Genomic DNA, 18,714 nt, shown 5'->3' on the forward strand with positions numbered 1-18,714 from the left:
GAGCCGGCCGCTCAGTTGACTGTAAAACGTCAAATGGAAAACACCTGGCCTTTTTCAATGTGTTCAAAAAAGGACAAATGAAAGATTTATATTTTCTGCATATAAAAAACCGACGCAAGCTGGGCTCAACCTCTAGTTTGACTCAAACCATCCTACAAGTTACAGCGCATTGGTAGTCAGGACATTTTTGTCCAGGTCAATAACTATTTGATTAATTGAGGCTGACAGAGGAAAAGAGGATCAAACTTTATCTGCTGGCCCCAGAAAGGATGGCTACATGAGCTGATTTATCCTCCTTACCATTGTACGGCTGACCTAAGCCAAAACGGCTCCAAAGTTATTCTACGTCATGACTACGCACTTACCAATAACGTCCGGTGCACATGGGATGAGTCTAACAACTGCATCATAAGAGCTGCCCGTCCAGTCGTTTCTGCACCCTCAAATTGACTCGTGCAAACTAACAACCTTTCTTTTTGAAACCTTAATGCCAGAAGCCATTTTCCAGAATCTACTAAATTTGCTTGCATTGCAACGTCATATTCCCCACGTGTAATATGTGTCACTGAAACTTTGCTGAATGGATTCCATACTTGCTGTGAATTTACTCCCCCTAACTATATGTGGTTCGTTGCGATAGCTCTTCTGGAAACGTTTGTTACGTCGTATTATTTTTTAGGTCTGATCTTCTTTTCTCTGTACTTCCTTGCTTACCAAATACAAAGTCATTGTGGTGCAAGGTGCATGTAGATAAGTTCATTTTTGTTGTTGGGGCTATTTAGAGAGGTCCCAGTTCTACCGCTCAAGTGCTGTTTGATATTCATGATTATATATGGAAACACAGCCTTGGAAACTTTGAACTCATACTCACGGGTGATGTTAATGTTCCTGACCTAAATTGGAGTAGGCTAACGATAGGTATAGCCTTGACAGATATGCCCTTGTCGACATATCTATGTCATGTGATTTGGATCAAGTAGTTGGTCAGTGTACTAGAAATGTTTTAATCCCTGAACTTCTGTTCCTTAGTTAAATTATTACATTGTCTGGTTCCGAACGTTTCTGTGATAGGAGGTCTATAAGATTACAGAGCTGTTCTTACAAGGCTGAATATCCGTGTTTTACGTGCGAATCCTGACATTTTCGCAGCACTTGACTTTGATAGAGTTGATGATGTATCCATTCTTGATGTGTTTATTTTTATTTTGATGATTTTGTTGCCCTAAGGTATGACTGTGATGTTGACGGGCTGGTAAACAAATTCAGTGCATTAGTTAGTGACTCCGTTAAAAAATTTGTTCCTGATAAAACCAAACAGAAGAATCCTACTTGCCCATGGATTACTAGAGAGGTGTTGCAATCATCATGTCGTATTAAGGGGAGTCGCAAATTGAAACATAGCTCCAATCCTGCAGACGTAGATTGTTTTTAATGTTAGAGAAAAAGCGTAGAAAAAAATGCCTACCGAATGAATATATTAATGTTACCCTATCTGGATTTACGACGTCAAATGCTATTATGTTTTACAGATCTATCTTTCGCAGATATCGTACTCCTCGTAGTTTTAGTATTCAGGATAAATGTGTTAGTGACCCTGTGATTATCCATAATGGCTCTAATAAATATTTACTTTGCTTTTATTTCTGACAACGGCAGCGAACCTATTTATTGTTAAAATATTGTGCGTACTTTGTTAGCAAATATCTAGGGTAGTGTTTCCGGTGTATATAATTTGCTCTTGAACCTCGACTGCAAAAAGCGTTCAAGCCCACATGGTATTCAGAATTCCTTTTTGCATCGTTATTGCGATTGGATATCGAGACACTTAGCTATTATTTTCCAGAAGTCACTTTCCTTCGGAATGGTACCTCGACTTTGGAAATCAACAATAATAGCTCCTATACACAAACAGAGTAGCAAACAGAGCCTTAATAATTACAGACCAATTTCTCTTACGTCCTCATCCAATAAATTCTAGAACACTTTGTAGATAAACACATTCGCAGTATTTTGAAAGCAGTTCACTTCTTTGTCCACAACAGCATGGTTTTCACTGAGATTGTTTAACCACTGTGCAACTTCAAGGAATTAACTCATGACATCGCTTGATCCTTGGATAAGAAAGACACGTCGACACCATTTTCATTGATTACTCGAAGGCTTTTGATAAAGTATCCCCCCCCCTCACGCACAAACACTTTTGAAGTTTAAGGCCATCATTAAGAATACCCTTTTACTAGACTGGATTTCCGATTCCCTGAAATGCAGGTCGCAAGTTTGTTATATTTTCGGATTCCATCTCTTCAGAGTTTTCGGTTAGTTCAGGTGTGCCGCAAGGATCGGTGTTAGGTTTTCTTTTATTTATTTTGTATATCGATGATGTTGCAGAAAATATACTTGTTAAAATTATCTTTATGCCGATGACTGCGTTCTCTAAAATGACATCACGTCCACTAATGACCAATTATTACTTAACGAATCTGTCGTGCGTTTCCTTAATTGGAGCAGGGAATGGCAAATGGATTTAAAATTTGTTCAGACTGTATATATGAGATTTGCAAATACCAAATAGCCTTTTGTTGTCAGTTGTGGTATTGATAATGCACTTTAAAACAAAGTTAGCAAGTTTAAATACTTAGGTGTTTATTTGAAGCCCAATCTTAGTTGGGATAGACATGTCGACTTTATATATGCGCCTGAGCCCTTAAGAAGCTGGGATATGTCAAGCGGACTCTCAAATTCTCCACCAAGTAGGTGAAACTAACCGCCTACAGAGCACTCGTTAGGCCAATTTAGAGCATGGATTTGTTGTTTGTGTCTCTTATTTTAAACAAAAGTAAATCTACTTGACTCTCTGCAGGCTAAGGCTGTAAGATTTATTTTTAATAGGTATGACAGCAATTTCTCTGCTTCATCAGCTTTGTCATCTTTTGTGCCGGAACCACTCTGTTGGAGGCGAAATATAGATCGACTCAAAATGTTGCACAGAACAATCAATGAAGACTGCGACATCGAGCGAACTAAGTAGATTTCAATTTCGACCACTATGCGCACAAGACGATGTCATCCATTCAATGTTGTTCTCTTTCATTGTCATAGAAATTGTTTTAGAAATTCGCTTTCCCCAAAGACTATGGATGACTGTAATAAAATGAACGGGCAGGGACGTATACTTCCTACTGTTGATTTTTTTAGCGCAATTAACAATCTATCTTGCCATAATGCGTGTCGGTTTCAGTGAGTCATTTTAAGGGGCATTTTGTTTTTCTCTGTTGTTTTGTTCATGCATACGTATTTTACACTCCTTCAATGACCTCGTAGGAGGTCGGAGTAAGTATAAACAAATAAATCAAATAATTTTTCTAAGGCTCTTTGAAAAACTGGTATAATCAATATTGGCCTATAATTCCCAGCTAATTTTTTTCTCGTCCTTAAATAATACAGATAGTTTTGCTGCTTTCCTATCAAAGGGATGACTCCCCTGATTCTAACAAAATGTTTAAAATATATAGAAGATATGGGGAAACTAGATCGATGGCTTACTTAACCGGGCTAATCTACAGGTTGTCAATGTCAATAGCTTTGCTAATTTTTAGGTTAAAGAAAACGTGCGATGATCGTCCGAGTAGTCCGTTGGTTGGAAGAACACTGTGACAGCAGCATTATGGCCGAGTGTAGGCGGGACGTCATCGGAAAGGGCGATACACTATGTGTATCGCCCTTTCCGGGCGATACACATTGTGTATTTCGATACACAATGTGTATCGAAATGTCCAGAGTGTGCGTTTTCAGAGATCGTTTCCCCATTAACAGTTATTTTAAGCGCATCAATGTGGGTTGTAAGCAGTCCAAATTTGTCATTTGTAATATTCCAGACACGCGCGGGAGAAGACATGGGAGCGTCATGAGACAGATGGTGGTAGTACTCTGATTTAACTTTTCACAATTCAGCTGTTAGGCGTACTAACTCATATCCTGATCCATTCAGACTCACCGAATTGAGGTAATGTAGAGTGAAGTATACTGTATGTACACTTTTCAGCTTATTATAAATCATGTGATTTTGTGTTTTTATTTGGATTTTTCTTTTGTTTCTGTTCAAATGGTCAAGAATATATATATTTTTTTCAAATTCTTTTCAAAATGCCACTATACTAATTCATTTTAATGTTATCGCATATCTCTTATATAACCCAACAGTCACTTTCTTCGTATGTAAAATGTTTGGTTCCTTTTTTCAAGTCGTGCGCTGTTTGTAAATTTGACATATATTTCATTAGTTGTTCAAAACTTCAAACACCAACGGAGCCCATCTATAGGGACCCTACGTTTTGAAGCCAATTCGGCTTCTTCTTCAGGGGCGACTACAACTATGGCCGGTGAAAAGCAGTGTCGTTTTCTTTTTCTTCTACGGTGGGTAGGGTGACCACCCGTTCCGCGACTCGCGGGACTGTCCCGCATTGAGGGCTCGTGTCCCGCGTCCCGCAAGAAATTCGAAAATCTTCAAAATGTCCCGCATTTCACACTGTCGTAAAATTCATTCCGCAACTCATGGTACTGCCGAACACCGGGGCAAGGGGGAGCACCGAGGTCGCTGGTAATCGTTTAAATCGAAATGGTACGCCATTTTCTATCCAAGCATTGCGGGAAGCGACCGTTGTTTTTGCATGAGAGAAGACGCGCATGCGCCGTTGTGCGCGTGTGTGTGCGCAAAATGTTGTAAGAAAGGATGCTCGCCAGAAGTTTAAAAATAAAATATTGTAATTCTTTTTAAATTGCTGCAGCAATGCGAAAAGGTCGCGTGTGATTTTTTTTTATTGATGACAGCATTATTTGCAATAGTGTAAAAAGAACGTAATGTTAACATTTTGTGTAGGACCATGTTGATAAAAGTAAGTGTTGAAAAAAAAACAATAACCCGAAAACAGATTTACTGTTTCTTATTTCCATTTTATGCATTGAGTTCTGCTAGAGTCGATTTTTATGTTTTCAACATTGACACATTTAATAACATGTTTGGCATTCAAAAATATATAGTTGGGAATGGAAATTATTTTAGCTTAATTGCTTCAATAAAATGAGCAGGTGTATGAACAGTACAGGATAATAAATGTGTGAACAGAGCCTCGGGTCGCTGTATGCGTGTTAATAAATTTCCTTTATCCCCCCTACCTCCCCCTGCCTCGGGTGTCCCGCATTTCGCTAGCAGGAAGGTGGTTACCCTAACGGTAGGTATCTGGTCTTCTTCTTCTACGGCTGTACTACGTTTTCAATGAAGTTACGAAGCCTGTTCACTTTATTGAACGAGCTTTGTCACTTTCATTTTCATAAATGTTTCCCGAATTGATAAGGATAGATAACTAAGCAAGTTGGTAAGTGTTCGTGTTGAAAAACAGCTCGACTGGGACGAAGACAAAAGGACAAAGGGAACACAAAACAACAAGCGCTCACTATTTATTCACAAACCAGTTGATATTCAGCGCTTGTTGTCTTGTGTTCTCTTCGTCTTCTTGTCTTCGCCCTAGTCGAGCTGTTTTTCAACATGAACGACTCCCGAATCATTAGACGTTTCTCGCTTTGCTTGTTTGCAACATTTATTCATGTTGCATATGTCATCATTTGTTATGCATCCACTATACGTGCATTAAACGGTCTTTGAAACAATGTTTGGACTTAGGTCAAATAATTGTGGTAGTTAGTTGTCCCCTGTGACCTGTGGATAAACAGCTAAAAGCATAATTTGCCTGCTCGCGTTCGCGGTTTGTTTAAATCAAGCAATTGATGATTTGGGTGCCACCAAAGCACTCTCAACTCTTACACGGTCTTCGAGTCACGTGCCCAGTGACGTGTTCTCGGGTGCAGTCGGGACGCGGATAATCCCGTTGGGTTCTCTTTCAGAGCCTCCAACGCGCGCGGCCTCTGCTTGCGATTCACATGGCGATCTTGAAGGTTGGTCTTTTGCGGTATGGAGCGGACTAGAAAGGGGGGGGGGGGGGGGGAAGGGAGGAACTTCCCCTGAACTCTTAACCTTTCACCACCTGTAGTAGCAACAGGGTGAGGCTCAAGCGAGGAACAGTGTTTTTCACCCAGGGCAGATAGTGCAAATTAAACTAAATATAGTACAACTTTCTGCATGATGGGAGGATTTTGACGCATTTAACTCATGTTGAAATGACAACATTAAAAAAAATATAGCACTACATTGAGCACATCATGGCACATCTTGCCAAATAATTACAATGCACCCAGGTGTGCGTCACGCCTTAGTTCCCATGGCCGCCACCCCGCGACGGCAAACCACCAAATATTCTCTTAACTTGCTTTGGTATTACGCAAGGGAATCGCAATACTTCAAAAGAACGAGGTGGTTTCTCCCTCCCTTTTAATAATTTAAAGAGTAAAAAAAGAAAGAAAAAAAAAAAAACCTTGCAAATTGTTGCTTTCTTAAGGTGAAAGACTAAGACCACATTTTGCACACCAGTTCATATCCTTACCCATTCAGGCTCAGAACCATTCAAGAAGTGTACAGCGAAGTCCATATGTACGCTTTTCGGCTTATGATAAATAATCTGATTTTCTGTGTTCATACGCATTTCGTTTTTGTCACTATTCAAAAGGTGGAGATTACTTTTTTTTTCAAATTCTTTTCAAAGTGATTTATTATGCTAACTCAGTTGAATGTTGTCGCGTATACATTATATCGCCCAACAATGACTTATTTCGTATGTTAAATTTTTGGTTTTTTTTTCTTAATTATCTCATGCAATTTGCTGTTTGTAAATTTGACATACATTTTCATAACTGTTATTCGAATAATTTTTTTTCGCTTTGGTTGTTTGCCACATTTATTCATGTTGCATCTGTCATCGTTTGTTATGTTTGCTTTATTGTGTTGTACTGCTGAACTGTGACGCGACAGTTTAGACGAGAGCACTACCCTGCTCTCGTGGAAAAAAGACGGGGGAAAATATGACACACAATATAAACTGGATTAGTTCTAAAAATTTCGGCAGAGGTGTCCATCTGGAATTTTTATATTTCATAAGATGCTACTTTTTAAAACCAGGATAGAGAAAAGATGAAACGATTCCACAACTCGTTTAATGTACCAAAATTTCTTTCAAGTTAAAAAGGCCATTCATCATCATAAGCGATGAAACCACGGTATTCTGGCGTACCACCTTTCCAGCTAACGAGAGATAACAGACGAATGGTGAGAAAGGCGACATGTCCAGGACCAATGATCACGGTGCTTCGCAGGTCGCGTATTGAATCCACCCCATTTTTCTGCGTCTATTTATTGGCCAGGTTCGCCCGTAGAACGCGGTGATGGGTTCCCGCCGGGATCGGCGGCGAAGTAGATGCGTTTCCCGCAGTGCGGTTGTGCGCAGCAGCCTTTAACGGCGTCCAACGCACGAAACATTCCCCGGCGGACTGAGCCCGGGTCTGCTTTGTACGCGGATTTCCCGCCCGCGGGATCCGGCAGTCCGGAGGAAAACGAGACGCTCCGCATGAATATGCGCGGCTCTCAAAAAAGGGGCCCGGCGCTCACGACGGGAGCACGGAATCCATTAATGGTATTGTCGCACGCAGCGGGGACCCGGCGAGGAGGTCCCCGCCGCCGTCTCCGTACCTCGGTGCTGGAGCACGGGGCGAACAAAAGAGCCCCGGGATGCTGCTTAATCTCCTGCCCAAAGTGTCGTCGTTTCCGCCAGATTCACGGAAGGGAGCGAGGAAGATTTTCCCGCGGAGTTTTGTTGCTGGCGTGCGATTGCTGTGCAGATTAAAAGGACCCGATTAGAAGCCGCGAGAACAAACCGTTGTCGTTGCGGTTCGAACCACCGCCTCTGATGAGGTTCATGGACGACACACCACCATGGGCATTTCCGGTTGAAAAACGGCTAGATAACCGGGACGGCGTTTGTCGCTTTGCTGCTTAGATCGGCTAACGACTTTCTGTGAGGGCTGATGGAGACAATAACACCACCAACCCTGCACGAACCCTTTAGTTCTATGGTGTTAGTGATTGTCAAGTTCGCTTTTTCTAGGGCCTATTCATGATCCCCTCACGCTTGCGCTGTGTTGCCTGGATTGCGGTCAAGATGGCATTTTCTAAGGTATTCTTGGTGTAGTCGCGAAGAACAAGAACTGAAATTGACGCCATGCTTTGGTAGCTCTGTGTTACCTCCAGGTCAGTATCAGAGGCTAGTCAATCTCACCTGCAATGAATGCTTTTTCACAAAGATATTAAAATATATTGATATTCTGCGGATTATAATAATGTTCAAGGCACCTCGAAAAACTTCCATATCTGCGTTGACGAGCAGATATTGACAAAGTTCCGTCCTTGATCTAACAACAGACTGCTATATAGAATCGCTTGCTCCAAGTTTGCATCCGAAGGTGTATTTCACATACAAACCTGAGTTTTAAAACAGCGCAAAGGACGAAGGACTAGGGGTCCTAATCTGGACACTTGGCGAAAAAGCCGGCGTGAGATCTGGCGGCCCTGATTGACTAACGCCGCACTTGACTTGGGGGCCAATCATAGCCGCCGGATTTGTCGCCGACGTCTTCGACACGTGTTCAGATTAGGGCGCCAGATGAAGAAAGACACAGACAGAGCGCTGACTTACAACTAATTTTTATTGATCCAAACGGCGCTATATATGTCAGCGCAGTCAAGAACAAAAAAAAAAGTAAAGCAGGGAGAGAGAATCATCCTATAAAAAACATGGACTTAAAAAAACGCAAAAAAGGCTTAATGAGATAGAGGGCACAGCACACGCAAGTAATGGTACAAGAAAAGCAATCTATTTTCTTGAGAGGGCAATTGAAGGACGGATGACACAGGCATTACCTTATCTTACTATTTCTAAGGCCCCAAGAATTTTACATGTCAGCTGGTTATGGTGACGTTTTATAACTTCACAGTTTTATTAAAAACTGGGACACGCAACGACAGGCATGGTAATGAATTCCAAGTTGACCAGGCATCACCAAGGACACGTTGTAAGCGTGTTCTCTTAGCTTTTTATTAAGGCAGCGGCCCATTTGGATCACATGACGTTTGCCGTATGACAAAGGGAGTGAATAAAGTACTCTTTCGGCACAAGTGACGATATGATCCCGATGGTTTGTCTCACAAGTGCTAGCATCCCTAATAGGGGGATTGACGGCTCTGCACAACATTGACAGTTTGTCAGGAGCGAAGAACAACACGTTCACGTAACATCAGACATGGACATCAGAACAACACATACACACACACACACGCACGCACGTACGTACACACACACACACACACACACAAACGCATACTATAAAATATATCACTTTGCGTAGTTCTGTAAATAAAGGAAAAGGTGCATTACCGTAAGATATGCAATACTTTAGGACATCAGATGAACTATGTATTGCTAAATAAAAGACACACATTAACCAGCTGCATTTTGAGATTAGCCGAAATTTGTTTTAATAGTAAAAAGGTGAATAAAAGCGAAATTGAGAGGAAGTTATCCCTATGACTTCTGCCGAAGATTCAGTTGTAGCTGCCTAGTAATTTGGCCTCAATAATTAGATGATTCCAATACTTTCTGCTAATATTTTTAAAGGGGTGCCTGCAGGGTGAATGCAAATCTTAAAAACGTGTTTATTAGGTTGCATATAGATCACATTTTAGACACGTTTCGGCTCCCGCAACTTGGTCCTCTCGACGATTTATTGGCTCTTTCTCAGATGTTTTTATTTTTTTTGTCGTCGCCGTCGTTACGATCGAGTGGCATTTACTCTGCAGCCATATATTTTGTACTCCGACCTTTACGTTACCAGCTTCGCGAAGTTTCTGATCAGCATGAGCAATAATCGACACCATCACAATTATTCATTGGTGGACGACAGTTTTCAGCACGGAGTCTTTTTTATGCTGTCTCACTTATTTATTTGAACCACGTTCTCAAGTTTTTAGGATTCACAATAGACTCATTGGCCACGTCCACAAAAACTGGGACAATACTTTTCATCTCAGATATTTTATTTTGCTGCAATTTCGAAGCTGAGGTTTTTTCATGGAGGAGCTTCTTTGTGCTTGCAATGTTTAGAGGAAATCGTTCGGCGAAACCTACCGAGAGCTTTGTTCTGGTGGCTCGCGGTCGTCGGAGCGTCGCAAATCAACAATGGTCTCCAGCTCCCATAATTGTTGAAGTGTGAGGGAGGCCTCCAATACGACGCTGATCGCGCGAAACACACAGATGTGTCTTAAGTTGTCTGAATTGGTCTCCATGAGGTGGTACAGGATTTGGACATTATGAACAAAGTGTTTGTGTTGAACGTATTTTCTTTATCTATGACACAGAGACTGCCGTCAGAACTGGCACCTGGCTTAACTTGAATATTTTTAACACCTCTTGTATTTCTAGGCTATGAAAAAATTAGAAAAGACAGGCAAACAGTAGGCAGAGGTGCGGATATAATGCTTATATCAGGAATCTGTTTTGTTGAGGTGGAAGGGCAAAAGGTTGAATCACTGTGGTGTAAAATGAAGACATAAGTTTTACTATGGAGCGACAGCGTTATTGGGTCTCTCGATGCACTTCCCAGATACCCTAGAAGAGGCAAGCGCACATATTTTAAAGCATTGTTTGAACACACTAATAAATTATTAGCAGGCTATTATAATTTGCCATAGATGAATTGCTTCTCTTTGCCTGTTCAAGAGAGATTGAGAGGGCCTAATCTTTTTTAGATACAGCATTTTCGTTTCACCTAACACGGGGAGTAAAATCTTTTTCTACGTTCCATGAAAACTCAATGTCCCTACATGAGTGCGATTTTGTTACCAGTAGCCTTAATGAATTTATGGTTGAAATGTTAGAGATATTTTCTGACAGCAAAGTCATGTCTTTAGAATTATTCATTAACATCCAAAACCCTCAACTAGGAAGAAAAACAACAGCAAGGTGCTTGAATTTACCAACGCGAATGACGTCAGTTCAATACACAGGGCACTTGACAATTTCGGCAACCTTTCAGAAAGTGTGGTACTAACGTATATGCCATTCGGGGAAGTTTTAGGGGCTTTGTTGATAAGGTTGTGACTCATTTTGTCACACACAGGATCAAAACCATTAAGGAGAAGAACCCGTGGATTTACTGTGACATTATTCATTTGAAGCCCAGTATCTCGCGCACTCATAGAAGGGCCAAGTCAGTGAAACCTGCTGTAAATAATATCTCGCGGGAGCTAAAAAGAATGTTATCTGGGAAAAACGTTTACTGTCATAACAGTTCTTTAAGAGGGTTCTCGAAGTCGCCTACAACAAAGCTTTGGAAGTATCTAACATCCAAAGCGGAGCCCCCTTTTGTATTTAAAATAAACAGGGAGAGAGAGAGAAAGAAGTAGGCGTTTATTAAAACTGTTATGTCATCCAGCGCATAGTGCTGGTTTGCTACACTGTTTAATAAACGAAACGGAAAAAGGGGAATTTACTCAAGAACTAGCCAAAAATGTCCAGCAGCTTTACTTATAAATTCAGGTATGTTTTCACTAGTGAGGATAAAAAAAAATTACGAACTTCATCGTTCATCAAGCTCTCTCAGAATTAAGTGGTCTCGTTTTAACCAAATAATGTATTTTTAATTTTCTTTTAAATGTGGATTCCAACAACGTCGGCTTGTCTAGAATTAGTTTCAAATGTTTTTTGTTGTGTTGCACGGTATGGGCGACAAAGTACTGCTGAAAATCATTCAAAAAATATTGGAGTGGGTGTTGTTTCTAAAGATTGGAGAAGAGCAAAATTATAAATGTTTTAAATTCGGTGAAAGCAATTTTAAAAATTACAGGGCTATAACAAGAATGTGCCAACGTGTAAGCTATTAGAGCATATAATTTCTAGGCACATTGGCGACTATGTCAAAAATGAAAATATTGTTGGTAGCTTGTCAGCATAACTGCGCTAATTTAAATAACTCGCGATTTTGGTCCAGCTATCAAGACCACAGGAGAAGTCGACGTATTGTTCCTGGATATATCTAAGGCATTCAGTAAACTTCCTCACCATAAGCTTCATTTAAAACTGAATGTAGTACTTGAGACGCTTGCTTTTTCTACATTGAACTAATGATATGACTGAAAAAATAGATGTCAATATAAATTAATCGCAGACGAAGGCATTTTATACAAAAATGTTGAATCTTATTAATATCACAATATTTTAATAATTGCATAGAAAAGATACTATAGTGTCGTGATAGGCAAAGCGAGTTAAATAATTCAAAAACGCTTTCAATGTCAATCACGCGTACAAGGTGCTTCGTAGTGCTCTCGCACATCATTGATGGGTGTTGATGATTTAAAATGTAACAAAATTTAAGGGTTTGGGATTAAATTTGGTCAGACTTTTATTGTATATTTACTTTAGTGTCAGGAAAGTGACCTAACGATTTTTTCCCTTTAAACATCTTCGGAAGTTTTCTTAATCTTACACAAAACCGACTGTTTACAAAACTTTACTACGCCGCTAATGCAAGAGTGCAGGCGAGCTGGTTCAGAATTGATACTTTTAACCCAAGAGTGTGGGGAAGAATGCTGAGATCCGTGTTGTCTCGCCCTTCGGTTTCCCAACTGTGCAGGGTTAGAAATGTTTTTCATTAAATCCATTTTTAGAATATTCCAAAGTTGTCTGATACCCATTAACGAAAAACAATGCTATTAAGTTAGTACATGCACAAAAAAGGAGTACATTTTTTACCACAGATATGTCATGCTGAGTTCGCCCTCAATATTATTGCGGAAGGCACACTTGCTCAAGCTGACGGAAAGAGCGCCGGGACATTGATTATATAGGTTTTACTCTTAACGATCAAAGGAAAACTGAGCATTGCTATTACAACATTTAAGTTTATCAGGCCGTCTCAATACCCATCTTTTATGCGCGTTCATTATGAGAATATGTAGTTCGACTGAACAAATCAAAGTGTTCGTTTTTTATTCGATCCAGTGTTGAATGGAGCAAATAGCCGGCATCCCTACTTAAGCTCTGTTGACTATTTCACTAAATAAAGCACTGCTTTCCTCTCTAGGTAAGATGTGTTTATTTTCGTTATAAATGTAAACATGCGTTCTTACCATTATTTCCTATTATGAGATTGTAACTTGAGTTTAAAAGCGATTGTCGCGACCTTGAAATATTCTGTAATGCAACAGCTTTCGCCACAATCTGACTGGTTTATTGCTTGCATAGTAAATAAGCATGATTGTTATTTTGTTGTAGATGAGCTACATTTCTTGTGTACCAGGCAAAACGCATATAGCAATTTGGGGACGAGTCATATAAATACTGTTTTTTATCATCATCATCATCATCAGCGTCGTCGTCGTCGTCGTCATCATCACCATTATCACCATCATTACATGATATATCGAGTATAAGTATTGTCTAATGGATTAAAAAATTTTGCAATTCCATTGTGGCAACATTTCAATAATGTTTTGCTGTGCTTGTCCTACCACGCCCTGATTGGGGAGGGTTGTATTAATAAATAAAATAGAATAAATAGGTGTCCTGAAATGCTTCATCCGTACAGCCGCCAGACACTTGTCCACGTTACCTATGCAGATAGCGTTTGAAAATAGTTTATCTATTAGGTTCGGCGCCTGAAGTACGCTGATGCCTGCCCCACCTTTAAGGCCATGACAAATCAAATCGCCATATGTGAAGCGCTTTCCTTATTCAACTTGTCCACGAAGGAGTGTTTTGGCGGAGCTTCAATCAGTTCCTCGGATATAAAAGACCTCACAGCTTTCAATTCGTGTTTGAAACAGTCGCACTGGCTCAATGGTCGCTCGCATCATGTTAAGGCTTTCATTGGGGACTAGGCTAGACACTCTACAATTTATGGCAAATTCCTTGGTAATTGTGTTGCACACCTGAAACGTTTTAGCATCACAAACGCTTGGTGGCATTTTGAGTTTCCAGACGCCAATCGCCTACGTTCACGGCGCTTTTAATCAGGTAGTTTTAGGTGTACCATATGTACACTTGACAGTTGTTCATAGAACGAAGCTATACTAACGCTAATCGGGCAGATAAACCTGGGGATCTTTCAGAGCCTTTCGTACTCCAGAGCTCCTCTCCCTCAGTGCGCAAAGGTAATCGAACTCCTTCTCGCCTACCCCTCTGGTCACATCACCTCTCCGTTAGCCAATCAGCGTCGAGCACCTCACTCCTCCTGTTCCATCCGTCAACCAATCAGTGTCAGGCCTCGCAGCAGCGCTTTTATATCGGCTTCACGAAATGCCAAACACCTAGCCGAAAAACTTGTCACGTTAAAAGCTGGGATGTCTTTCTCCAGAGGTATTTGTGGAGGTAGACCCAACTTTGACATATCTCCTAGTAAATATTTTTGACTGCCGTTGTCAAAGGCACATTTAATGTAAAATGGTTAGCTATCGTTCAATAGCTGTGTTCAAAATGGCAACAGAAAATCTGCTCTTCGGATCCAGTTATGTATAAGATTTTGATTGCAGAATGCAAGCTGGGGCTTTTTTTTTAGATCGAACGTTTTGTGGATCTGTAGTCAGGATTGCAGAACACTGCAGCATGGCTGCCTTTGCAATATGAGGGCATGTTACAAGGGGGAACTTTTGACCAAAGTCTATTAGCTGTACAGTTTTAGCGTCTGCGAGGCTGAGCTGGGCCTCTTCTCCTCCAAGCTCATGTCAAATCCACAATTGTTCCTGTGTGCGTAGGTAGAAGAGAAATAATGCAGTGACTTTCCTGTTTGGCCGAGTCGACGTAAAAGGCTTCTGCTAAAGGCACAAAGGCGTTGCGTGCGTTTCATGTGTCGTCTGGTATGCTGCGTGAGCGACTGTAACGAGTCTCCCTTTATTGCGGATCTCACGTTTGTTCGCAAGTAGCCGAGAGTTGTTGAAGTTTATTTCTGATAGAAGATGTTTGGCGATCTTGGTTTGTAGGCTTTGTTGGTTTGCTCGCCTTTGTCGTATTCCATTTTCATCGATAGTGATGGCTTTCCTAATTGTCGGGTAAATAATATTTACTTGCAAAGAAAAAGGTTTTCAGAAAAAAAAAAAGAGAAAAGCTTAAGAGCGTTTGGATGTGAGAAAATGTTAATAACTTATCTTTCCTGAGTCAGTGCTCCTAGCTCTCTCATCTCTTCATCCTCTCCTCAAGTTTCGCCAAAGATAAATTATTTTCACAAACCACCTACCGTTGATGTAGATTACTTCAATAAAACAAAGGTCCATTTCATGAACATAATCTTTTTTACAATCCTGTCAATGTCAAAACTATATTTATAAAAATATGTAAAAAAAAATAAAAAATAAATATAAAAGATACTCTTCATGGGTCCATATCCCTGGTGCAGATATATTGTGAGGATGAGAGGAAACGACAACTAGATATGAAAGGAACCAGACAATGGCTAAGTCCCAATATTGAATCGAGTCATAAATGTGATATGCCGTGGGACACCGAGCGTGGCATTACGCAGATTTGATACTTGAGCGCATGTCGTGCTTTGAGTTCAATGAGTACTCCGTTATTGAAGAAGCGGTAACTGTGCAGGTCTTGCAGTTACTCGAGATGAGTACTCCGTTACTGAAGAAGCGGTAACTGTGCAGGTCTTGCAGTTACTCGAGACGTTCAATGAGTTTTCAGGTGCTGGTCTCTGCTTGAGACGCACATGGATGTCCGTTGTTTCTCAACGGGTTCATGTTTCATACCAGTGTAACTCCTGGTGTGCGTTTGGTTCGCGGTCATGTTGAATAGGTTGAACGCGCTCCGACCGAATTGCTCTTTCTTGTATTATTCGCGGCAGGCACGTAGCCAGGATTTTTTTTTTTTTTTTTGGGGGGGGGGGGGGGGGGAGGGGGGCGGTTATGACAAAATGCTGTATGAGGGGGAGGAAGGAGAGGAGGTTCCAGCAAAATGTAAGATTTCGGGGAGGGCCCGGCCCCATGGGCCACCCCCTGGCTACGTGCCTGATTCGCGGCAATGTTTCGAAAAGTTCGAGCGAAACGCATCTCTCCGCTCATGAAAGAAGAGGCACGAGAAGGTGAGAGGAAGTGGTCACTTCTGCGAGAAGCCTCCAATATCGCAGACGGCATTCTCAACGCTAGCTAGCAGACATAATTTCGACCGCAAGTTTATTATTAGTTTGGCCGAATCTGGTAAACCCCAGTCCAAAAAAAAAAAAAAAAAAAAAAAAAAATATATATATATATATATATATATATATATATAACAAACCAACAACGAAGCCATTGAAGTGTTTTTTTCCTCCCTTTTCCTTAAGGTGAATCCCCGTTCTTAAACAACCGGCGGATCTCCGGCAGCCGTGGGCATGGCAAGGCCGCTGACTTGCTACGACCATCAGATAACGCCTCCCCGCGTTTGAATACCCTTAATACCCTCCCATCTGATCTCCAGGCCATGACGTCGCTGTACCCTTTGCGCTCAAACAACACGAAGTTGTTTTCCCTATATGAATTGCTGCTGCGTTCGTGGTACGAGTCCGCCCTGCCTCAGTGAATGGGGGATGATTTGGCATTTCGATTGGGTTTCTTAATTCTAGAGATAAGGACTGGAAGGCCATCAGGCTGTTTTCGTGCGCTGTATTTCATTTCACGAGAAAATCGTAGTGTGGCTCGCACTTTTATTAGCACGAACACGAACATGAGCCCCGTGCATCCTGCAGGGAAATTGACTTGGGGGATCTCGTTCTCAAACTGCGCAGGCTCACGATGGGAAAAACGGTATTGGGAGGGGGGGAAGCGGACTCTCTCTTATCTTAGTGGCGTTGCCTCAACCCGCGCCTAGCGCGTCGGGCCAATACGGGGCCGGCCGTCTTCGGAAGGGACGCGGGAGAGGGGACGGCCGACTCACGAGCTTCACCCGCAACCCGTCCAGGCTGCGGCCGGCCCCGCCTGCGACTTTTGTTTCTGCGGTGCTTGGGCGGCCGTTCATCTGGCAATAAATCGCGACGAGAGCAACGAACCCCACTGTGGTGTTTCGAGCGCTTTTTCTCATCGTTACCTCCTGCCTCGTTTGGCGAGTGCTTGTAAGTGGTCGAGGGGGCAATTTGTTCGCTTTCTATCGACGTCTTATCGCGAGGTGAGGAAACAGTCGTTCACGGAGTGCCCAGGCAGCTACAAATTCGCGTATCGAATTAGAGCTGACGCTGCATTTGTTTATGCCGTTCAAAGTTTATATACGGTTAAATATAATTGATCGCCGTAATAATCTGCAGTTGTTACTCGTGAGCTAAGATTCCTGAACTGCGACGTTCCGAATGGCAAGGTCGTTCGAAGAAAGGTGGGCATCTCGTTTTGTCTGTGCGTTTTGATGGACTAACTTTAGACAGGGAGTGGCATTATCCGATAGACATCGTTGAAGGTGCAATATTCTTTCTGTTCATTAAAGTTTGCGGAGCTCGTTTAGTACTGCTAACGCCACCCAGGAAACAACAACCGACAGATACGTGCATTATTTGTAGACCCTCATTGTAGAGAACCAGGCTTGTACGTAACGCGTTACAAGTAATGGATTACTTGTAATCGAATACATTTTACTGTAATTCTGTAACGCGTCAATTACTCCCTTTAAGGAGAAACGATCCATCTAATTGAACTACTTTTTTGCCGTAATCGATTACAAAATTACACATTACAACTTTTTTAATTTTTTTTTTTTTGGTGGTGGGAAAAAGGGAGCGGCCTTTCTCTCGTTGGATGTGCTGGAGAGACTCAGCTCTCGGCAACAGTCAATTTTGTTTTCTTTTTCGAAATTACTATGCATGGGACCTCGAGGTTTAGTAGACCACTTCACTATGCTTCGTTTCCTGGGTGCATTTGTGTTTTGGTACACCGGAGACTACGTCCAGGTGTGAAAAATGACCCCATCCAGCTTTTTTTAATTTTATTTATTTTTTCACGAGGGTTTGAGTGTATTTGGCGTGACTCACTCAACTCTAAACAAAAACAGTCAAGGTTTTTTTTTTTTTTTTTGAACAATTGAGCGCGACACTTCAATGAATATGCTACCGTATAAGAAAAGTTGAATGAAAAGTAACGTGGGAAGTAACCGATTACTTTAGAGTAATTTTTCGATTACTTTTTTGAGGCTGTAATTATAACTGTATTCGGTTACTTTTTACAGTGGAGTTATTGTTATTGCAATCGGTTACTTTTTTTCAGTAACGTCTACAAGTCTGTACTGCCGTGAAGACGCCAAAAGTTACCAAGAAATTGTAAACACTCGTAATGCTGACATTTGAAGCGGTATTTAAATGCCTTTTTTACTTTGATCAGGTCTCATTGTATCGTTGGATACTACATTTGGTGGTTGTGCTGATGTTGATTTGTTTTGAGTTCGTGTTCTTGTCACCCTTTAATTACCGCTTCCTCAGGCCCCCTATTTAACCTCCGCTAAAGAACTGTTGATTTATATCACTATCGAAAAATTACCTGTAGTACCATTATACAAAAGTGACGATGTTGTAGGGAAACAAATCTACAAAGTTAGACCCTTCGGTGTGCCCTTGGATATTTACTTGAGCGTTTCATATTAATCTGGACAAAAAATTAGCATTCTCTCACTCGGTTTCTTAAAACATCGTTTAATTAAAAGAAGTTTTAGTTAATTTACTGTTTACTCAATTCCTTTAGATTGTTCTTGAGGTTATGTTTATGTT

Source organism: Ixodes scapularis, unplaced genomic scaffold, assembly GCF_016920785.2.
Source record: "Ixodes scapularis isolate PalLabHiFi unplaced genomic scaffold, ASM1692078v2 PGA_scaffold1__304_contigs__length_218370807, whole genome shotgun sequence".
NCBI lineage: Eukaryota > Metazoa > Arthropoda > Arachnida > Ixodida > Ixodidae > Ixodes > Ixodes scapularis.